Genomic DNA, 25268 nt, shown 5'->3' with positions numbered 1-25268 from the left:
CATAATTCTGATGTCTAGAGCAAACCCAACTTTATTCCATACTGACATGAAAAGAGTACTGTCAGGATACATATTAACAATGCTACAAAATGATTGATATTAGTATCGAATCCATAATTTCGTGGTCTCTTATGTAAATAGTTGTACTTCCGATTCCGCTTAAGTCCAATTATGTTCCATTAGAATCCCAGGTGGTGACGTAGTGATATAAAAATACCGAAATCAAACGACATTAGAGTCGTACCGTAAGTTTTCAGTGCCGCATCCTCCATTAGTCCAACTAGGACCGTGTCTACAAGACAACATGTTTGAAAAGCGCAAAGTATAAAAATTACATATTTTTTCATATAAAACAGTTAACAAATCAAGAACAAATTTATTATTTCATGAACAGTAAATTTTACTAATCCAATATGTTAATGATAGCTTAAAAATCAAAAAAATAATTATGAACATTTTCAATTTTTAGTTTCTGCTACATAGTTGTAGATGTAGCATCTTCTGGCAATATCCAGCTCCTAGGAGGAATGAAAGGATCTGACATAAAAAATATTTACAAAAGGACATTTGTGACGAATCCATAGTTTAGGATGTCGCTTACATAAAGTGTGGCAGTCCGGATGTCATATAAGTTAAGTTCCTATTAGCACCCAGAAGGGCTGTTTTAAATTGTGACATGTAAAAGAATGAAAATGACCAATGTTAGTGTGGAATCCACACATTTGAGGGTCCGTAAGTTCATTGGGAAAAGTTCTGATGACCCTTAAGTAGCCCTACACGTTGAGCTTGCGGTAGGGTTAAGATCGTCTAGCACATATATTATTGAGAGTCGAATGGAGTAACATATACAATGATTTCAAACGACTGATATTAGTACAAGTATATAGTCCATAGTTTCGTTATAACGGAGATAAATAACTTTACAGTTGCAGCATCGAAGACGTTCATACTGCTCTAACATTTAATGTTTCTGCATAAATATTTGTTCCAGCGTAACTCCAAAATGTCTGGGTCAATCTTTTCCAAACGTCGTGACATATTACATTCAATCTAAGAGGGAAATAGTGTGTTAGTATGATACCCAAAATTATGAAAGTTGGGAGGTGTGACATCTAAAAATGATGTAAAACGACTGGTCTCATTGTATTATCCATAATTGTCGCGGTCGCTGAGATGGGTTGTTCTGCAGCTAATGTCATTTACATTAAAATTCGTTATAATCTTCACAGCATGAGGGCCAGGGAGAGTTAAAAATACATTTTCAAATATTACTGGAATATTTGTCCAATTCATAGTTTACGGAGTCGCGAAAACGTTGCTAATAACTTTGGATGATAATTTGTAGCCACTTTAAGCTGGAATTCTTAACCATATTAATATCTCACCGTGAGAAGAAATGACTATTTCGACTAGTACATGTAACAAGGCAACCTTCCCAATCGATAGAAAATTGGGTGGATGTACGTTTCTTCTTTTGAATGAAATAAGAAATGTTAAAATCAGAAATGGAGTGAATCAATGGATCGGTTGGTTAGTGGGTAAAATGGGTCAAGATTTGAGGGTGGGCCAGTGGATTGTGGGTCAAAAGGACGTGAGCTCGAGGTGGGTGCGAATATTCAACCTTAAGTTTACTAGCCGCATATTGCTATGACTTCGTCACGTTGTTAACGAAATGATCATACGTCAGTTTCTGGAACACCCAGAGTTTTCTCGTATGCAAGGTCTCTTTGACCTCTACCACATTCAACAGGGACACTAATGCTTACGTATCCATGACAACTAAAATTATAAAGGTTTCTGCATCGAGAATAGAACCGAGGACCACATACACCAAAGGCGGATTTGCTACTCAATGGACCAGCGGGGAGAGCAATTACGGATACGACGTGAAAAACATCGTTCTTAAAAGCATAAATTGCGAAGCTCTTCATTTAGCCAATCAAACAAACCCCTCTGTCCAGATCTAAGAGGTGGTATTGTGAACCGTTGGTTCCTAGCGTGTTGTCCAATGAACATCATATTTTAATCTCAATAATGTATTTTTTCATTATATACTGTATAGTCAAATAAATAAAATCACTGATTACATATGAATCAGAAAATGCTTCAAAGTAACTGAAAATATCAAATCTAGTAAAGCTACTGTAAGTAACTTTGGAAATGATTGCCTCCATTGAGAGACCTCCAATTCTCCTCATTCCAACATCTTTTTCTTTTTAGGGAAGAGGAGATCTTGCTTATCACATTCAGTATTCATTGAAATTGAAATTTGTGACAGCAACAGTTGAAAAAATTTCAGCCTCACCGGTATTCGAACCCGGTAAACCGAACAGAAGTGAAATGTGCTAACCACTCACTTACCTCGCCACTTAACCTTGCACCAAAACTAATAACTAATTAAAATTCTTTTCATGGAAAAATATAGACAAGATATTCAAATATAACAAAAACAAACATATATAAACCAAATATAAATAAGAAAGTATAAGCAAGTTGTGTCAGTGTCTTAATGATTTACCCGAGATTTCCTCGTTTTTTAGCTCAAAAAAACAAGTTATATAGACGTTGCTCAATGAAGAAAGTATCACGAAATATTCGTCAAGTTGAGCCTACGTCATCGGCAGAGCCGTAACTTATGAACATGAACGAACATGAACGAAACGAACATGAAATAAAAAATGAAGGATGGAATAGGGTAGCTACATTATATAAACAAAAGAGCACACAAAAGTTAAAAAGAAAAAAATAACCTTGGACCCATTTCAGTAATATTTATTCGTATGGCTTTGAGATTTATCAATATTGTCCAATTAATAATTATGCAATTTATGGAATGGGCCCCGAGAGTAAATAACGGAATCGAGGACCTTGCCGTGCGGAAGGGCCCACCGGCTCCGGTAAGCCATTAAGTATTAAGAATTTGTTGGAGAGAGTGGGCCTAATAATTAGAAATCAACTTTTTCTAGGGTGCTAAATAAGCTCATTAATGCTTGCCACTCCAGAAAAGAGTTGAGTTGATTTTGAGTTTAATGTCCCGTTCGGCAGCGAGGCAATACGAGACGTGGTCCTATTGATTAACGTGTTATCCGAACCAAATGACCTCCAGCAGGGAATTGAACTCGGGTCTCCCACGCCAAAGGCCCCCCAGAACAGAATCTAAGTTACGACGCTGGTCATCAGTTGCAGGGATAGTCATATCATACATTAAATTTCGTCTTTACCACAATGTTTAATTTCCAAAATACATTTCTTTGTTTATGTTCCATAACTACTATATTATTTTCTTATATTCATATGAGGAGTTTGTTGCAAATTGAACCGGTGGCACTGACTGAGTGATCCCGGGTATTCGGCTTCTGATCACGGGGAACAATCTACTAGGAGTTCGAATTCCTTTGAAGAGCAATGTCGGAAATTTAATTGTCCTCAGTGTTTCTGTGTTCATGTTCCTGTACTTTTTGGAATATGTCGAAAGCATATGAGGTGTCAGTGGTGAACAATACTCCGCTTGGGGTGATTTGTTTTAAAAAAATGTGAAAGCAGGAAACTCTCATTGCAGCTACTTGGGTTGAAATTCCGTCGTGGTAGTTAGTATTTTTCTGAATTCGAAGATAATGATTATAAATTGGTATTGTAATTATGTTATTCCTTTATTATTATTATTATTATTATTATTATTATTATTATTATTATTATTATTATTATTATTATTTATTATTATTATTATTATTACTACCGCAATGGAAAGAAATAGCAACATAGTCGATGGTATACATAGGAACAGAAAAGATATAGAGTGTGTCAGATGTTTCTTAAGCTTACAGATCAACGCAATAATATTATTACGTTTACGGATTTACAGACAGAATTATCATTTTATGACAAGAAAAGGAATATATATATTTGATAACTGATAACAGTAATGCATTTTGTTTCGCCCTTCTTCTAGGTAGAAAGGTGATGTGACATCTTAAATAGAATCATTCTCGTGACCAGCGATCCCTATTGTAAGTTCGATCACTATTAGAAATTTGTGCACAGCTTCGAACGGTACTTATTTTGGGCTCTACTACAACAGTGAATACGTGTTTAGCCCTTATGTGTTCATCAATGGTTGTCCAAACACGTTGCTTGCCAGACAGTTACGAAGGTTGATACAGATGATGTAATTTTGTGTTATTGGCGTTTCACCTGTAAAGGAAGTTGTCTCAAATCTAAGACCCAGAAAAATGGAATATCTTTCATGTTACTACACATCAGAAATATCAGTTTTGTAGATTGTAAAATTTACTGAATTACCACACCCGGAATCGTCCCCAACGTTACGAAACTAACGCTTAAGCTACTACTCTAAGACATCACTGTTCTGGGGGAAGGAAAAATGGAGCTGTAGTGAATTCAGCAATTACACACTTTTACGAATCCGATGTAATAATGGTGAAACTTTCTGATTTCAATCATGGTAAAATAGTAAAGTATTATGCAGAAAGAATAGTCCAGAGAAGTCAATTTTAAATTTGCAAATCATATGTGCCTAGGCGCTCCCATATGCTCTCGCATCGGGCCCTGTTTTTTCACGGTACGGCATTGGACAGATACTTATATTGATTGGAATCCTGTGTTTCAGGGCACTTTAATATCCTTTCAAGGTAATTAATTTACCCAACCTTCATCAGTAATTCGTTTCCTGTTTTTACGCGTTTTACTCACATTTACAGTTTTTCCACTAATTCTTTGAGAAGATTTAGAAAAACACAGAAACATGGAGGACAGTAAAAATCATAAACACTATTCGCGCGTTCTTCCGTTGCCTGTGGTAAAACAACAGAATACGGTGATCATGCAATTTTTGGTCTTTCATTTTCTATGTGGTGCAAAATTCAGAGTTGGTGTGGGTCGTTGGGAGTGGGTCAACAGCATGTGACACACTGCGAGCCATGATCCACCGTGTCCCACTGCGACACACAACCCACCGTCACCCACCACTAGAGATGCAAAAAGCCGGCTTTTCTGAATCGATGTTTCTTTGGAAATAAAATGCCGGCTTTTGGAAAAAACGATAATTTTGAAAATTTTGGCTTTTTTCATTTCCATGGTTTAAATAGCTTTCTTATAGTATAATCTAAAGCTAAGTAAGATTCCATTACCTGAATGCCATATTTTGCTCTGGAATTCAGCATCATGATTTATGAATTAAAGTAAAAATAAAATACGTCGTATTTGAGGGCAATTTAAAAGCTATTTAACTTGATTAAAACTTCTGAATTATCGACATTTTTTCCTCTCTAGAGAATTTCTTTTTAGTCATCCGTGTTTCACTTCTTAGAGCTTAGTGCTCAAGCTTCTAGCACATAATTAATCTTATGGTTCTTGATATTTCAGTCAGAACGAACGTTTGTCAATATATTCGTAAAAGCATACATCCACAATTCCGTTACACTGTAGCTGTGCAATGATTTTATAATCTTCCTAAAACAATCATGAATACCATTTAATAGAAATAATCAGCATCGGATTTAGAAAAATATTTCGGAGGTTTTTTTCTTAATAATGTGTGTTGTTTTTTTCTAAAAATTCCTAACATTTATTTAAGAGTTGGATACGTTTATGAGTACAAACATAACAAATATTTCGGATCGTTTGTATATTCAGGTATAATCTTCCAGATACAACCTTTAAGACCATTTTATACTGATAATCAGTGGCGGATTTAGAAAGGAATTTTGGGAGAGTTGTTTCTTATTAATGCTTAGTTTTTCTGAAAATTCCTAATTTTTTATTTGAGGACAGCTTGATGTTTATGAATAAAGGCAAAACTAATGTTTAGTTAGTTTTTTAAATTCCGTAATTTCGGGGTAGAGACTTCAATCCGAAAGATATCCCCACCCTAACCCTTTTCGCAAATCCACCACTGCTGGTAATTAGCAAGAACAAAGATTTAAGAACGATTAGGGAGGAAGTCGGCCAGTACTCACAATACGCGCACTATCTCTACATTCACAGATGGAATTAAGAAAAACTTTTGTGAAAATGGGCCAATGCGGGGTGGAATGCTTCACGATAGAAGCGCCAAAGCTAACCACTCACCCATTTTTGTTGTACAGTTGTGCTTAACTTAAATGTATTCTCTCTCTCTCTCTTTCTCTCTAGGACAAAAGCTGTCCATTGACTTCTGTCCTTATCCAGTTTCGGGTACAAAACCTCGCCTGGCCAAAACCTCGCAGACCAAAACCTCGCCTACCCAAAACTGAGGGCGAAAATCTCGCCGGCCAAAACCTCGCGTCCCAAAATCTCGTCATCCCAAAATCTCGCCTGGCCAAAACCTCGCGGTCCTGATCTCGTGACACAGAATCTCGCCTGGTCTAAACTACGCAGGACGTAATCTCGCGTGGAGGAAATGTCGTCGTGGGAACTGGTCAAAACCCCCACAGCCTAAACACCCACACTCAAGAAATGTCAAAACGCCCACACAAACGGTCATAACCCCCACACAAGGGGGTTTTGACCTAGACCCAATGTCGTCCGTAAAAACGTCGTCGCGACGATTTCATCGATGTTGAGTACCCTATTGCTGCTTGTATGTGTTTTGCAATACCACATAATTGCATTTTAAATAATGATAAGAAACATTCTAACGCGTGCTTTGAAAATCTATCCTATATAAAAATGAAAATGACTATTTTTTTGGACATCATATCTCTTGAGCCACTCGACCAATCTCGATGAATTTTTCAATATAGATGAGGTTTGTGGCTGGGATTTATTTTAAAATTTCATTTGGCGGCACAATGAAAATGACTGTGATATATTTAAATATAAATAAAACTTAATAACTCTTGAACCACGAGACCAATCTCGATCTTGGATGTCTTTTATCATTCCACTTTGACAGGTACAGGGAGGGGAAGGTGGAGACATATAGAAATACATAAAAATGAAAGTGGTTGCGTTTGTGACTTAATAACTCTCGAACTACTGGATTAGTCCCTATCAAATTTGCAACATATATGGGGTTTGAACCTGGGATGGATTTTACTTAATTTTGACGCTGACCTTAGGAAATTCTAACAAAATCTAATAATATTTATGAAAGTATGAAATAATATCTGAATTTTTACATCCGAAGTTTCGCCCGCGAGATTTTGTCCGTATTCCCTTTATCCAATTCAATCCAGTTTCTACTCTGCATTCCTATTTCTGCTAGATTCATCGTAATTTGTCCTCCCATCTGGGCCTAGGTTTTCATAATGGATGTTTCCCGATTGGTTTTCCAGTTAATACTTTGAAAGCGTTCCTAATTTCTTCCATTCTGTCTACATGACCTGCCCACCTTAGCCTCCTAGACTTGATGACTCTAACGATGTTTGGTAAACCGTATAAATATTGTATTTGTTCCTTATGAAGATTCCGCCATTCCTCATTCCCGTTCCTCTTGGGTCCAAATATTCGTTCCAGAATTTTATTCTCAAACAATTTCAGTCTGCCTTTTTCCCTCAGCCTAAGCGACCATGTTTCACCATATTCCCATTTCTTTTCGGGTATTTGTCGAATGGTAAATATCTGGTCGATTTCGCCTAAATCCACACTGACAATCTCCAAAATTTCATCTACGTATGGGGTCAATCATATTAATAGAATGTTAAGAGAAATGCCTCGATAATTATTACAGTCAATTTTTCGTCTTTCTTGTGAACTGCAGCAGTGACTGGTTTTTCCACTTTTTTAAAATATATTCCATAGTTTTTTTTTGTAAAAATAAAATAAAAAAAATAAATAAGTAAAAGTTTCGTAACGATATGTTGAATTTTCTTGTTAAAAATTCAAATACCTTCAGGACTCGGTAAACCGTGATGATGGTTATATATTCTACAGCTTAGGAATCCATAAGCTCAGATGAACCGTTTATTACGTATATGATCCATGAACAGAAAATTCGATACTTTCCCGATCCTGAACAAGCTTAACACTAGAAGCACGGATATTTTGAACCCCCTAGAAGCACGAATCAGTCAAATTGACTGCTTTCTGTTTTTGACTAAAATAGAAAAGAATGGTGACACAAGATGACTATTTTATTGACATTCTCAATGAGACACATCTAAAAGTAAGCTTAGAAAGCCTATTCTTTATTTTTATTGTTTTTATTTATAAACACTAAGGGCATTAATATGTAATATTAAAAATATTTATTAATGTAATAAATTTAATATCAGTATTTCTAAAATAATAAAAGAAACAAGAGATTACTGTCACTTTTAGGTTTTAAATTTGATTGTAAAATAATATTTACTATGATATCCTTCTAAAATATCTTCTTAGAAGACCATCACAAAGTCACCCACACTTGGAGCAGATAATTCGCTTTCGGATCTCTACAGTACACACTGTCCACAAACATACTTTCGACATTTGTAGCATTGTATGTCATCTGTTTTCTTTTCTTTTTTACACAATGGTTCTTGACATTTTTCGCTTGTGTGTGGACGCGCAGTAACATTAACAATCAAATCTTCGAAAAAACGTAAGAGATATTGTCACCTACTGATTTTCTTTCTAGTAGCTTCTCTGTACATCTTCCAGGAATCAATACGCACAACTCACTTTGTGTTTCTTCACCATTTGATCCACGATGTCTACACTAAACTTCATATGATTATAATACGTTATAGTTTCGTTTCTTTTTTCTTATAATGTCCTGAAAATTGACACTGACTCACGCATGGAACTCAACACACAGACACTTTTGTTGATTTTACATTTGTAGACAGCTAATTCATTACTACTCTGATCGCGGTAAACATCACAGTGATACAGGTCTTTCAGCTAGTTTCCTTGTTGTGAAGAAGTTATTACATTTGTCACATTTATTCCTTTTCCAGTAAAAGGATTTATCAAACTGGACACAAGTTACAAATAATTGCCTAGATATGAAAAGCCATTGAGGATAGAGTAATTGTACGTCAGCTAGTAACCAAATTTTGATGCCAAATTTATCGGGATAATTTGATATATATTGCAGAAATCGAACTCTCACTTTTGTAGGATAAATTTGCTCGTCAAGTTCACGTTGTCATGTGGTTTGTAACATTTTATGCTGTTCTCAATAAAATCATCCCACAGTTCCGACTCGAGTGCGAATTTGTTCCCTTGACGTGATGCAGATCTTGAGCCTTTTCATCAAGTATCAAGTACCGTTTTATTTCACAGAACCTATCCCTACTCATTATTTTCCAATAAATTATGGCTCTGTTGATCTTTCCCACAAAACCCCACTGGGAAATGCCGAAACACCTCCATAAATAATAAAGCCGAAATAAGACTGTAGTTTTGAAAGAGTTAAAAGTCCATATTGCTGACTGTAGTTGCCTATAGGCTTCAGAAACGGCGCACTTTAGGATATGCCTCATCATAGATTTATCAAATAGTAAACTAAAAGCACTACTACATTTTTCCTCAGACACTTGCCACTTGGCAAAATTTGTCGGTCCTGGAACTTCACGAACAATTCTGCTTAGATGTACGTCCAACGTTACCTTGTCACAAATCCATTTTTTTCTAAAATGTTCCATCTGGAGCAATAAAACTGTCACCACTACTGGCGTTGTTATCTCCATCGCTGTGTTTCTCTCCTTCATCACTTGAATATAAAATGTTCTCTTCAGGTTCAAAATCACTCCAGTTTCCATACCCTTCACTCGAATCCTCAGATTCATCTTCTAAGACATGATGTAAAATTCGAAGTATTTCTTGAGTTCTCATCGTAAAATGTCAATGTACATGGTTCAGGTCAAACAACTCCAAGTTCACAGTAACATGTAGATATTGGCCGCATGTATCTGAACTAATTTGTTTAACGACCATAAAACACTGAGAAATATCTTATAACACACAAAAAAATGAAGTTATAGTTGGAACTATGTATAGCAATACGCCTAATAAAACAACAAGTTATCTTAATTTTTCTCTCTTAAATTACAATGAATAAAGGTTTCAATTTTTCTTTTGTCTAAAAATAAGAAATATTTAATACTGCCATATATAACTTACAAACAGAAACACTAATTTCCTATAATCTTTATAAGGCAGTCAAAATGACTGCTTCGTGCTTCTAGGTATAACTGACAATAGCGCCCCTGTAAAAAGAAGCATAAACTTATTATTAATGCTATCAAAAAGTGGGCACAAAAATATTAAAAGTCAATGAATTTCAGGGCCTTAGCGAAAACATTACAGAAGTGATACGAAATTATGTTTCTTGAAGCAGTCAAAATGATTGCTTCGTGCTTCTAGTGTTAAGGAACAGTCAGTGCATTACACAATTTGGAACTTTACCGATTTCGCAGATCCGAAGCACCTGATAGGTGGTAACAGATTATTACGTATCTGATCAATCAGTGAAAAATTGGTTCGGAATATTCATACAATGTATATGAAAATAAAAATTTAACTGACATATTTCAAGAATATACAGAACCACCCGAAACGAAGCTCTTGATGTGCAGATTTCTTTCATGTTTTTCTTTATTTTCCCAAAAAAAGAGGGTTGTGATATTTTGAAGTAAAAATGCTACATAAAATTTTGTTAGTTGTTTGTGTATCATTTTTAAGTACTTATTGTATATAAGAGTATTGTATATATATTGTGTATCATTTTTAAGTACTTATTGTATAAATATTATTACATATATTGGTTAATCGTTTGGAATTCATAATGTAAATATGTTAAGAATTTAAAAAATATCTTTTTGTAATTCATGGTTTATTTTCGAGGTTTCATATTATTATTTGCATCAACCACTAACTAAACCAGTTTTTTGTTGCAGAGAAGCGAAACAAAGTCTGCTTTATCAGTTTAAAGCAAACTTTTCAAAAAAGCCCAAAATTTCCCAAGCAAAAAAGCGAAGCAGAAAAAAACGAGTTTTTTTTCAAAAACCCGTTTTCCCGAGCCCTTGCATCTTTCCCGACCACTCACCACGACGCACTTTGACCCACCGACCCTCCCTGCTCACTCCATTGTAGACAGCATCTTCTGACGCGACAAAACGCCAATGAACCACAAAATATATTAAATCACCTTTACGTGTGATTTGGTTACCTTAAGGTGAGTCTAAAAACACTAAAATAGTACCAGAAAAGTACAACGAAGGAGGCTCGAAACACCAATCTTATGATTACTGGGCGGGTGTTATTCCGACTTCGCCACGCAGGCGATGAAGGAGATGTCGCTTGTAAACGGATAAATCGTTGAGATCGTTTTAATTTAGTCAATCAGAGTGTTCTTTTAACCGTATATATGAGACAATAACTGTTTTTGATGAGATAGAATGCGTTCGCCATGTATTTGTATAACAAAATGATCCGTGTCTATTTACTTTATTTCATAGATCTCCCATACTTTCCAATGATCGACGACAGTTGCCATCTAAATTCATAGAATTAATGCATTTAAGATTTTTTACATCATGATGTTGAGGAAAAGGATATTCTTGACCGCCGGAGCTCGCTTTAGGAGCAAAAATAATATATAATAATAACCGCATGCAAATGACTGGTGATAGTTCGTGTTGGTGCAAAACGATCCTATATAGATAGGCTACAAATTATATACGATGTGAAATATCATAATTTACACAATTTCCCCCACGAAGTTCATTATATAAACAAATCCGATTCACAAGACATGAGAAAATCTAAAATATGATTTTCATATACCAAAAGAGGCTTGAAGGGGTGAACCTTGAATTTTAATCTAAAATGCAAAAGGATATTCTAATTTAAGAGTGCGAAGAAGTTTTTTGTTTCGTTCGTCAGTTATCTTTAATAGCTGCACGTTCACGGTTATCAATAGAACACAATCGCAAATCCTAGTGGCATAGCTAGGATAGATTTATCAAAAAAGAATAAGTGTACTTAAACAATTCTTACCTGACAAACCTCTTCGGCCATGCCCTGAAATTATGAGAATTGTACGTTTAGTACCACTTTGTCTTAAATGAAATTATCAAATACATAATTTCTCAATATATCGATAACAAAATGAGTACTGTAACAAGATGAGGTACGAGGTTCTTTCTAAAAAAGGATGATTGTATACATATAATTGTATTATTAAGTATCGTGAAGGGAGTACCTATATTTTGGGCATATAATAATATTAAAACACAATCTGATAAATCACAATCATATCTGCAACACAGAACATGGTAGCAACATTTTCCAAACAATAAAATGTTATCATTATGAATTAAACATACTAGAATCCTGTAATGAATGTCATTCTTGAGACTATAAATGCCAAAGTATGATACTATCACAATCACCCTTAACTGTATATTTTTTCATGTGAGTCAAAAAAGTAAATACGAAGAAGCACTGTCAAAGCTTTTGGGCATACGCTGCATTCTACTGCAGTAGTGTTGCCAATGAGATTAATGTATTGCAATCGATATATCAACTACAAAATGACTTTATGAATATTTCCTTCTTTACATTACAAATTTAGTTATAACATTAATGGCACTATGCCCGTACGCCGTACGTTGTTCGTATTTTAGCCCACAGGCGAGGCCTTAGGTTTTATGTTATGCCTGTGGAGGTTTTTCTGGTGTTTTAGCCCCTATCTTAGTTCTCTCGACCAATGAAAATGTCTGTAACTAGTCTTTGAAAGGATGGATCTTTACCTTCTCGAAAGTATAAAAAGGTTTACAAAAATGGTATTTTATGACTGAAACCATACAAGTATCATCTTATTGCCAAAAAATTGCCAATGTACTGTTGGTAATTATATCATAATATTTAGCACATATAATACATATCATTCTCTTCTCACTACTATAAAAATGTCCTAATTAGAAATAGTCTTTTTGACTGGCCATTCAGAACGTGGTTTAAATTTTCCTTGACGATGCAGTAATTCCATTTTATAAGCAGCATAAAGATTTGTTTCTATTTCCACGTGTTTGAACATATCTGCTCCAAACAAAGTAGAAAAACAATCTAACGGAGTACATGAAGGATCAAGACCAGCGATAAACACTACAGTTTCTTTGCAAACTGGAAAATACGGTTGGACCTCACGAGTGGACCACGTTCTCTCACTTTCTTGTACATTCCTATGTGATGAACCTGCACATGGATCATCCAGCAACAAGGATTAACATCACCCAACCCAGAACTAGTTTTGCTTTCTCCGCCACTCCATCCTAACAGAAAGTCTTGATCTTCATCTCCTTCTAAATCAATGTGACTTAAGTCAAATACTGATAGTTCACCAAGCACACCTACAATATTCTCAGCATCCACATAATCATCGATGTGTGTGGAAGCCATTTTATCAAAGTACAAACGTCGAGCTCAATTAGAAAGAAGGAACACTGGATAGTACTAGTGGTGACATGGTGCAATTAAGGTGATCACACTGGAAGTGATTTTTATCAGATTTTGGACATTCCTTGGGCAAATTAGATGCTTTCACGTTAAGGTATATAACATCCAAAGTAAGGCCTTTATGAAGTTCTGAATGTATTTAAAAAGGCCGTACCTTAGATTGAGATAATTTTTGAAGGGCACAGGGGAAAAACCAACTGAGTCACAAAACTGAAATTTTACAGGAGAGCAAAAACAAAGTTTAAAACGTTTTCACATAAAACACAGAATTTTTACGAAAATGGTTACGGTTCCTTTTTGCATGTTGATGCATTGTTATTATGTTTTTAAATAATTACTGCATAAAATATATTAACAACATAGGTATGATTGCTTTTATATTAGTGAACAGGGACTGAGTTGTTTTTTCCCCTGTATATTTATAAACTGTAAATAAGATTATGTTTTTAAAGCCTTTTTAAGGATTGAACATACAAAACAGAATAAGATACAGCATTACACGTAAAAGATTCTACTTGATGAAACTAAAAATAAAACTGCTCCCATAGTTACTAAAATTCTTGAATTTAGAACAGTTCTTGAATTTAGCGCTTTGTTTGTGGCATGCTGCAAAACACACACACACACAAAATACAGTAGTTATCCTCTGTAAATGAACCAAATTTATAATAGCTGCTTGTGCTAAAACTATTGTTGTCATATGAACTTTGATTGTTGTAAGGGTAATTGTTACCTTTCATTACTTTTGTGAATTCCGACAAGTTATGATTTGATTATGGTTTGTTCTTAATATTCATTGAAAATTAATGTAAAACTATTCGGCCACAAGTCGTCTATAATTTTATTTTAAAGTAAGAACAGTGCAAAAACTAATCACTAGGTAAAAAGATTATTATCCAACCTTTTAAAAATCGGATTCTGCATCTGGGACATCAATATCTGGAAAGACCGCAGCAGTTTTATTGGCAGCAAGGAGACTCTCATAAAATTCCTTTGAACTTTCCTCCTCTCAGAATTTCATTAGCACTTTAAGATCATTGCTCTTCTCTTTTGTCAAGGCTATTGGAGCTACGTAGGCCTACTTTTGGGCTGGTACAGTCAAAACTTCGACGGGGAGTACATTTTTTCTTTCTCTCTTCTTCCCTTTTTCTATTTCAACATCGGTTTGCCTTACGTTAGACGTGTAAAATGCTCCGTTGTAGGTGTTTCTATGCTCAACTGATAGAGACTTTGACTTAGTGAATCGCAGTTGCTTCACAGGTCTGACAGAAAAACAAAATTTCTTTTTGTAGAATTTAGAAGACAAAAGGTTGTCCCAATCGTTGAGCAAGATTTGCTCACATTGTATGACTTAAAAAGGGCTTGGCTTCATTCGTGATCCCTCAAGAACTGTCCTCCACCCATTTTGGTGTTTCGGCTCTTGCAGTTTTTGGTATAAGACCCATATTTTAGTCACTGGCCTCGTACTGGAAATGTTACAGCAACAGTGTTAAACTTATTTTACATAACAGTAACGTAATGCAAGAACATGAAGAAATGATTGTGTGGTTTTTATTCTGTCCACCACATGAGTCTGCAAATATATATAATGTCTTGACAGATTTGCTTAAATAAATGTCAAAGAAGTGGCTAAGCATCGACGCAACATCATCCGCACCTTTTTTTGCAGTAGTTTCGTCATATTTGTACATCACAGAAACATCATTCGACAGTACATGCACGTTAAAAATGTAAAATGTCAGCTGGCATCTGAAGTACACTTCACCAGTTAATATGTTTGGGGTTGGAAGTTTTTTTTTTTTTTTTCAAAATCAATACATATAGCTTCCACTTCATTCGATTTTCTAGATTCTTGCTTAGCTTTATGTTTTAGCTTGTAAAACTATTCGGCTTGTTTCAAGTGAAGAGCTTTCTCCGTTAACAGTTTTCCCTGTTTTTAGTAGTGCTAGTTTTTTATCGTTATTTCCACTGGCTGTTATTTTCCTATCAATGCATGCGTTAGTCGTCGGCAGTTAGCGGACTGAGTTGTTTCTTAGCCTGTACCAACTTGACGCAGTTGTTTCTTCCCCTGCATGACATTCCTTTCGACTGCTATATCTCTTGACAGAGTTGCCTGTTTGCCTGCATGTTTCGGCATGTTAAAATATAAGCTATGCACTATCTGTTGCCAACATAACCTCATTTTTTGATTTTTTTGACTCAGTTGTTTTTTCCCCTGCACCCTATGTTGACTGTATGGCTAATGAAATACTTCTCTTCAATGTAGTAGTGACGAATGTCGAGTACGTCCGTTATAATGCATTTAAAATTTAAAACATACGTTGTAGGGATAAAGATACTAAGAGTAAAACGTACACTCAACAGATTTTATACCATGAGATAAAATCCACCTTCCAATGCAAATGTAAAGGTCATGTTTCTTTATCTTAGAACAAATTTAGAATCCATATTCTTCACGTAATGCTTGTATGCATAATAAGAGCAAGATATGATAACATACTTTTCGTAACACCGTATGTCACATGAACGTTTTCAATTATCTTTCCAGGATTGAATATGAATATGGTAGTATGATATTATACTAAACATTTTGAAAAGACTTGAATTATTTTATATTTGTTGGTAAATACAAAATATATTAGAAATTATGAGTATGTCTAAGAATATGCAAGTAGGATAAAGAAGAAAATTGTAACATTTAAATTTAATAATTAATTGTTTCACCAACTTGTTGCTGATATATATCAGAGAAATGCATAAGGCTGACAAAGCTTCTCACTTCAGTAGTATAAAGTTGAATATATTGAGAGGTGAAACATTGGTTCGTCTACCTAGAAGAAACTACTTCAATATTGTTCAATTTTCAACTAATATCATGGATAAAATACATTTTGTTATACTTCAGTTCTTGTCTATTTAACTCTTTCAGTAACGCAAATAGTATCTCGAAATTAAGTATTTTCAATTTTAACTGTTACTTGTCTTGCCAACAAATTTGTACGTCTTGTCCAGATTCAGAAATATTTGAAGAAAGTCAAATATCTCAGCTTTTACGACAGTCCATTAAAATATTTTTTTCTCACTTCAGTCATATGTTGGTGCAGAAATGGAAATTTTAAAACTTTTCTCTCTCGTGGGAGTTGCTTCATACTTTGATAAGATCATTGTTCGTAGCTGCATTTAGATATTCAATTTTGTTTTCATTATTCCAGGTTGTCTTCTGCCCTTCCCTCTCTCAACACGGGTGTTCAAACGGATTACCAAATAAGCTTCCTAAACATGCTGTTCCTTTTCTACCACCTTCATGATCTCTCATCCTTCGTTAGTTTCTTTTAGTACTTCTTCGTACATATTTCCTTTCGGCCTATTATATGCGCATGATTCTGCACCCCAACTACATTTAATTCTTTTCCAGCTTGGATAATTCAACTTATCTCAGTGTTTATCAGTCTGACAAGTAAGTCCCTTCGTCCACACCATTGCCTTGATAAATCATTTCCGATAATACAGCAACACATTTCGTGATGTCAGCGGCTCTTTCTTCCAATTGCATGCTTATTAAGCTCGTACTATTCTTTATCGTGTGTATTTTTGAATACTTCCGTCCGAGAATACTTGACTTATTAAATAGGAGAACGTCTTAAAGTCTTAGATTTACTCTTTTTATAGCCCCTCTCTGTATTGTTCCTGTGCACATTGTCATTTAGGTTTTCTTCTTACTTATCTTCCTTTCCAGTGCCTTCCACTTCATTGTTCTAGTTTGCAAGTGTTTCCTGCAAGAAACGTTTCTGTTCTCAGATATCAGTGCTATGTTAACAATAAACCTAACTGTGCTGAAAACATGACCATTTACCTTTACGCCTTTCTCGATCCTATCCATTTTATTCATAAATTCTTCAATGGAAACGTTAAAAAGAAGAGGTGAACATGCTCATCCTTGGTTTACTCCTTTATGTATTCCCGCTTCCATTTGATTTCTTCCTATAAAAGCTGCCTTGTTATTTTAAAGCTGTTATATCATTGTCCTGTCTCTGTAATCCAACTCCAGTTTCTTCAACGCTTAGAACATGATATTTCACTCTACCTTGTCAAAACCTTTCCCTATATTTACAAATGTACTGTTTAATGATAAACCGTAGGCTCGGTTTTGCTTCCCCTAATTCCGTTTTCCTCCTTAATCCAAACTGGTCGTCTGATAGCCGTTCTTCGACTTTCCTTCCACTCGTTTTGTGATAATTTTGCACAGTATTTCCCATGCACGGGAAAACAAATTTATATGTAAAGTCAAAATATAAATGTTCATATTGACATTATTGGCGAACATCCACACAATTGTATTACATATGGCATTAATATGCCAATAGTTCCATACTAAAGCGTGAGGACGAAAATTCACGGCGGAGTGTTATGTTGTGCTAGGAAAATCAAGAGACTATCCAGTTTCGTTCATGTACTCATTTACTTTCAGTCGACAGTTAGCTTCGGACAAGCATGAGCTATAACAATTTATTTGTGTCTGCTTTATATACGAATCTCTTTGTTAAAAAGATGTATTTCTGGCAAGCAAACTTTGTTGGAAACAACATAAAACTGATTTTTTAGCAATTTATTTCGTTTATGAAAAAAATGTGTAGGTGCACCTTGTTATTTATCATTTATTAGCTTCATAGGATATAAGGGCAACACGTATATACTATTGAGAACGAAGTTAAACTATAAAATAGATTACACATAATTAATCTACCAGAACTTAAGTAACAAATAACATCTTGTCTACACATTTGAAATTGACTTCTACTTGAAATACAAAATATGTTTGCTTTTATTAATAATTATGACAGGAACTAGAAAATTTAGACACTTAAGAAATTGAGTTAATATCTATTTCAATCAGACTGTAATAATGCGATGTAGTGGCACAGTGGGTTTGAATTTAACATGTAAAGATGCAAAGTAAGTAATATGTCTAACGAGACAGGCACAGTTATTGAGATTGCCATAACATGCCATTAAAAAGATTTCATCCCACACCAAAATTACAATCTAAAATTCTATAAATCAATCTTATCTTTTCTTTTAATCCAATATTCAATGGTGTTATGCATGAAAAAGCAGTATGAAATTTGTAGTATATCAACTTGTATTATCATCTTGATTCTTCAACACACATTGACACATAACAATAATTTACTTGCTACTAAGGGTAGATCTATTTCGCTTATGGATAAACATTTTATGTTTAAACGAAAAAACTCATTGAAAATAATTATTTTAAATGAGACTCATAACAAGAATCAGTTACGACATTAGCAAAAATTAAACAATCTAAATTGTGGTCAATTTGTTTCCATCACCTAATAGGTGTTGTGTATTAAGCCTTCAAATATTTTTCCTGGGTCATATACAATACGCAGTGCACACAAAGCGTCATCAGGACTGTTAATTTCATCGTATTGAATGTTCAATATTTTCTGAACAAGTTGAAGTAATACTCAGTCAAATGAGAGATTCTGTATAAATATGGGCTGTAGATTGACTAATAGCATGTGCACAAAAGACAAACAAGTAGGTACATGCTTATTATTTCACTCTAATGCAAAGAATGTAAGTGTTGAACATAACAATTTTAGGGGTTTAGAAGGAACACTGAAACATTGAATACAAGAACGGATAGATATAATTGGCCTAATATATGGTTCGATATTTTATATAATTTTGTTAGTGCACGTCTTCATAGTTCAAAGATAAGACATAGAACTTAATTTTAGCACGGTTTGTTTGCAAAAACACTAAATTATCCTTGGAATTTATCAATTTACTTCTTCCCTTCTCTACCTTTGTTGTCTGCTAATTGAGGAAAGTTATTTGCTTTTAGTATGATTGAGTATTTCATGAACACGGAACACGCTAATATTAGGTGGAATTCCGCCTACCAGACCATATATTGGCGGAATTACCTAAGTATTACTTTAAATAATTTCTTATAATAAGTTGTTGTTAAAACTGTTAAAGAAAAAATATTTAAATAACTAGATATAATACTTTGTTAATTGATTTTGTCCAATTGTGGTTGCACATTCTTACCTTTCGGTCTCCAAGCTCATCTCCTTTCCATATTCAACTCGGATATTGTTATGAGCTTTAAAATAATAGCGGGAAAGAATTTGGACTAATTATCATTGGTCCATTTGGACTGATTTGGACTAATTGGACTAATACATAAATTAACATAACACCATAGCACTTGGGTTCCATGAAAGGTGCTTGTGAGGGAATAATCATATTTCCTTTGCCTATTATTATATATTCTATATTCTCCGTAATTAAAACTTGAAAGTAGGGCGTGGTTCGTAAGTAAATTCATTTTAATTAAGATATCGTGGATGTACACTATTATTTATTTATTTATTTATTTATTTATTTATTTATTTATTTATATCTTTTCAATTTACTTTTTCTAAAGAATCTCCTTTGATTGCGAAGTATTATTATTGCCTATCGCTCCACGTTTGTATTATCGGGTAATATATATACACAACACATTGAAATTATTGTTTACTTTTCTTATTATTGTTTTTGTTGTTAATGGTGGTTAAGATGGATCTCGCAAAGATAGGAATACAAAGTAGAAACTGGATGCAATTAGCTATGGATAGAAGTCAGTGGAGAGCTTTAGTGAACGCGGCACTGAACCTCCGGGTTCCATTCCATAGAGTTAGTTAGTTAGTTAGTTAGTGGTATTAATATCGCGTCGAACAATATGCTTAGCTCAAAAAAAAATATCTTTTCATGAGGTAGTAAATTTAAAGTAAACTTTTATCAGTATAAACACTTTTAGCTTTCATTAACATTTCAAATTATAAAATTTAATCATTGTAGTTCATTGAAGTACAGTTCAGAACTTTAATCATTTTTATTTCTGTCATTTTCGGAAGTGAACCGAATACTCACTTTGTGTGATAGGATCTGGATTAATGTATATTTAAATGTTTAGTTTGTAAGACGATAGCGGTAATTTGTGAAAGCCCTGTGACGCCTTGCGAGATTAGAGGAATCACCGCGCAAGCGCTGTTATGTGAAAATATGTCCTAGATTTAATTTTTATTCCTTTTACAAATTGTGTAGGCACTATTTGTTTTTATTATGCTTCTGGTGAAGACTGTAACAACAGTTAGTATTTCTTACATAGTGTTAAATTTCTTTTCGATTTCAGGAAGGCACAGGGTTATAGCTAGCAACGCTCGCTGATCAAGTAGCGTCCTATGGTAGTTAATAGTTGTTTTAAGTTGCACCATTTGTTACTCACTCTCCATTATCTTGTTACGCTTATGCGAGTGAGCATGAGGTATATAAATCCAAGTAAGGTGCCCGATGTTAGAACAGCAAAACTCATACATATGCCTTGTTTTAAAAGAAAAACACTGAAGACGTTTCGGAGATTATTTCTGACATCAAGGAAGGCAAAAGTATAGACAAGCTTGGGTGCACATATGCTTCCTTTCGGAGTTATAGGATACCGAAAACAAAACAAAAAAGATTCGAAACTCCATAGCTCCAATGCTATTGGATCCATCCAGTATATTCATTGTGCCAAATGTCAAATATGGTTAGATTCTGAGATTTGTAACACACAGTCTATTGCAACAATAGAAGAATATTCCTAGAATCGTTTATAACAATTAGATTACCTCGTGTCAATATGCTACAGTAGTATGGGCCTGACTTCAGGAAACTTTTTGGCCCCTGGGTCCCTGCCTCAGGACCCATGGTCCCTGGCCGGGGTCAATGACCTAGGGGTACATAGGACCACCCCCTCTAAATTTTGGCAGGGGTACCTTGGCCCACCCCCTAAATTTTGGCAGGGGTACATAGGACCACCCCCCTTAAATTTTGGAAATTGCCAAATCTAAAAATTGGGTTTGGTAGCCTAGGACCATAGTATGTACCTCTATCAGTATTGGGTGTCTATGTCGTTCCCTTTTATGGGTAAAAAATTGCCAAAAATTCACATTTCGGAGGTTTTTGACCTAATTTATCCCCTTGGATGAGGTGTTATTACCCTATATGGTTATATGGGCGTATACAGGGGTCCATTACCTTTCATAAGACATGGGTATATTAATGCACCCCCTGAAAAATTTGGGAGGGGTACCTTGGCCCGCCCCTTAAATTTTGGAAATTGCCCAATTTCAACATTGGGTATTATAGTACAGGACCCTAATATGTATCGTGATAAATTTGGGTGGTCCACCTCATTTCCTTTTAGGGGTACATAGGATCACCCCCTTAAATTTTGGAAATTGCCAAATCTAAAAATTTGGTGTGGTAGCCTAGGACCATAGTATGTACCTCTATCAGTATTGAGTGTCTATGTCGTTCCTTTTCATGGGTAAAAAATTGCCAAAAATTTAAATTTCGGGGTTTTTTGACCTAATTTATCCCCTTTGATGAGGTATTATTACCCTATATAGTTATATGGGCGTATACAGGGGTCCATTATCTTTCATAACATATGGGTATATTAATGCACCCTTGAAAAATTTGGGAGGGGTACCTTGGCCCACCCCTTAAATTTTGGAAATTGCCCAATTTAAACATTGGGTATTATAGTACAGGACCCTAATATGTATCATGATAAATTTGGGCGGTCCACCTCGTTCCCTTCTAGGGGTACAAAATTGCCAAAATATAAACGTAAGCAATACGTTATACCACGTGTTTGGTATTTGGTCGATTTTATCCCCTTTGATGAGGTGTTATTACCTTATATGGTTATATTCTTGCTGTACTGTACTGTGGGGTTAAAACCACAGTTATTTGCTCAATTATCAGTTCTTTACTGAAAGAATGTGGGGATAGCACTTCGCATGGCAAGAGAGAAAGTACGTGGGGATCTGAGCAGTACAGCGCTGAAGTAATTAATTGGGGATGAGCGAAATGAAATGCATGTTTTCTAATAGAAGAAATCACAGAGACGCAAAGGTTAGGAAACGAAAGGGTTTACTGTACCTCAGCCATTTCGATGTGATGAGCCTCTTCAATTATCGGGTGAAGCCTTATCCTCCAATCCGTTGAGTGTTTCCGTCTGGTATCGATCCCGGACCTCACGTTCGAGAGTGAAGAACCTCTCGATCTCAGGGCAACAGCTTTCAGATGTCCTGGCCTCTTCGGAATGACACCTCTGTCATGCAGTGGATGGTGAGGGCCCAGGCGTGCCGACCGTCTCTCAATTGCTGCTACGACGACTCTTCTGAATAAGGGTCCAAAGTGTGTTTCTGGCGGCTCCTGTTACACACTTCTCACCTCGAGGGTTCCGTGTCCCCTGGTTTTGTTCTACTTCCTAGCTTTCGCTTCTTCCTGGTGCTCCGCACGTGGATGACTAGCTCATCACAATTATGTTGGTTAATAGGGAAGTTTAATTGCTGAAACGGCGTGGCTGAGTTTGTTTTGGTGAAGTTACGGAAACTAGGAAGAGAATGGTAAGCATGAATTTGTATTGGGATGAGGTGACAACATAGGGAAGTCTCTTCTTTATTATTTAATAATTACAATTTCTTGTTTGAAAAACAAAATAACTACATACAGGGAGAATTCAAAATAGGCGCTTAGTCTGATATCCTCTACAATATGGTCATGTATAGGGGTCCATTACCTTTCATAAGATATCGGTATATTTGTACACTCCTTTAAAAATTTGGGAGGGGTACTTTGGCCCACCCCTTAAATTTTGGAAATTGCCCAATTTAAACATTTGGTATTATAGTACCGGACCCTAACATGTATTATGATAAATTTGGGTGGTCCACCTCGTTCCCTTTTAGGGGTACAAAATTGTCAAAATATAAACGTAAGCAATACGTTGTACCACGTGTTTGGTCTTTTGGCCCAATTTATCCTCTTGGATGAGGTTCTATTACCTTATATGGTTATGTATAGGGGTCTATTCCCTATCATAAGACATAGGTACATTTGTGCAATCCTTTAAAAAATTTGGGAGGGGTACTTTGGCCCACCCCTTAAATTTTAGAAATTGCTCATTTTATATATTTGGTATTATAGTACTGGACCCTAACATGTATTATTATGATAAATTTGAGTGGTTCACCTCGTTCCCTTTTAGGGGTACGAAATTGCCAAATTTTACTACAACCACGTGTTTGGTATTTTGGTTCAATTTATCCCCTTGGATGAGGTCCTATTATCTTATATGATTATATGGTTATGTATATTGGTCCATTCCCTATTATAAGACATGGGTATATTGATGCACCCCGGGAGGGGTACCTTGGCCCACCTCTTTATTTTGGAAATTGCCCAATTTAAACATTTGGTATAATAGTATAAGACCCTAATATATATTACTATAAATTTGGGTGGTCCATCTTGTTCCCTTTCATGAGTAAAAAAAAAAATGCCAAAATATAAACATAAGCAATATGTTGTATCACGTGTTTGGTTTTTGGCCCAATTTATCCCGTTTGATGCGGTCTTATACCGTATATGGTCATATGGTCATGTATATAGGTTCATTTCCTTTCATAAGACATGAGTACATTGATGCACCCTTTAAAAAATTTGGGAGGGGTATTTTGACTCATCCACTCAGTTTTAGAAATTGTTTAATATAAGCATTTGGTATCATAGTACAGGTCTTCAATATGTACCACTATAAATTTGGATGGTCCACATCGTTCCCTTTCATGGGTAAAGAACTACCGAAAATTAAATTTCGGAGGTTATTGACCCTTTGATAAGTATTTAGCACGTTATATGGTTTATTACCCTTATATGTTTATGTGCCCTTTTAAATTTGGGAATTATCAGGTAACAAAATTCGGTAAATGTTTTCTAGGACCCATTGGTGTTCCTCTTATGGCCAAATATTCAAAATTTAAAGGTCATTGACCGGCATTATTATTGAATAACTACAGGATTTATAACTTTTTCATAAGACACAGGTGTATTTGTGTACCAATCTTAAATTTTGGGAGGGGTACATTTCTTATTGTCATATCAATAATTGGTAATTGGATAGTATCTCATTCATTGGGTAAATCATTGTCAAATATGAGTATGATCACGTGATCAGTTATTGACCTATGATGGGATTAGGAGTCCAGGACATTGGTACATTTAAACTTTGTAGGATAATTTGAGAATGCGTCATTGGTTTCGATTATTACAGCCAAATATAAACGTAAGCAATACGATGTACCACGTGATTGACCTTGATGAGGTAGTGTACAGGGATATATAGCTAACCTTATTGAAACTTATGACTCATAGTCCTAAGGGAATACATGCTACAACACTGGCAAAGTTATTGTTGATGCAATTTGATTGCTTGATCACTATCTTTCGTGCAATCTGATTGGCTGATCCCTATCTTTCGTGCAATCTGATTGGTTGATGAATTTCAAATCTTTGCTGCATTCAGTTTTGTTTTAACATTTAAAAAGTTTTGATTTTTTTTGTTTGAAACTTTGGTTTGACATTTTTTCGTTTGATATTTTTAGTTTAAAAATTTTTGTTTCGAAATTTTTGTTTGGAAATTTTGTTTGAAACTTTTCATTTGAAATTTTTGTTTGAAAAAATTTTTGTTTGAAAATTTTGTTTGAAACTTTTCGTTTGAAATTTTTGTTTGAAAAAATTTTTGTTTCGAAATTTTTGTTTAAAAATTTTGTTTGAAACTTTTCGTTTGAAATTTTTGTTTGAAAAAGTTTTTAGTTTGAAATTTTTTTTGCTTGAAACTTTTTGTTTGAAATTTTTTTTGTTTAAAATTTTTTGTTTAAAAATTTTTTCGTTTGAAATTTTTTAAAATTTTTTCGTTTGTAGCGTTCCCATCCGCCGTCGAAGTCAGGAAACCCGCCGAGTGTCCAACA

At 34.9% G+C, this 25268-nt stretch overlaps 1 long non-coding RNA gene across 1 annotated transcript in view; it reads right to left on the bottom strand.

The window, feature by feature from the left end:
* LOC145682749 (uncharacterized) overlaps positions 1–25268 on the bottom strand; it is a 1030881-nt gene that overhangs the window by 209051 nt on the left and 796562 nt on the right. Inside the window, exon 7 of the long non-coding RNA XR_014130952.1 lies at positions 11926–11949. This is a non-coding gene — a long non-coding RNA (uncharacterized LOC145682749). The remainder of the gene's footprint in view (positions 1–11925; positions 11950–25268) is intronic.

Source organism: Thermobia domestica, chromosome 4 (genome assembly GCF_964235325.1).
Source record: "Thermobia domestica chromosome 4, izTheDome1.hap1.1, whole genome shotgun sequence".
NCBI classification, from domain to species: Eukaryota; Metazoa; Arthropoda; class Insecta; order Zygentoma; family Lepismatidae; genus Thermobia; species Thermobia domestica.
Note: the sequence above shows the minus strand (reverse complement) of the source record. Positions and strands in the feature narration are given on the sequence as shown.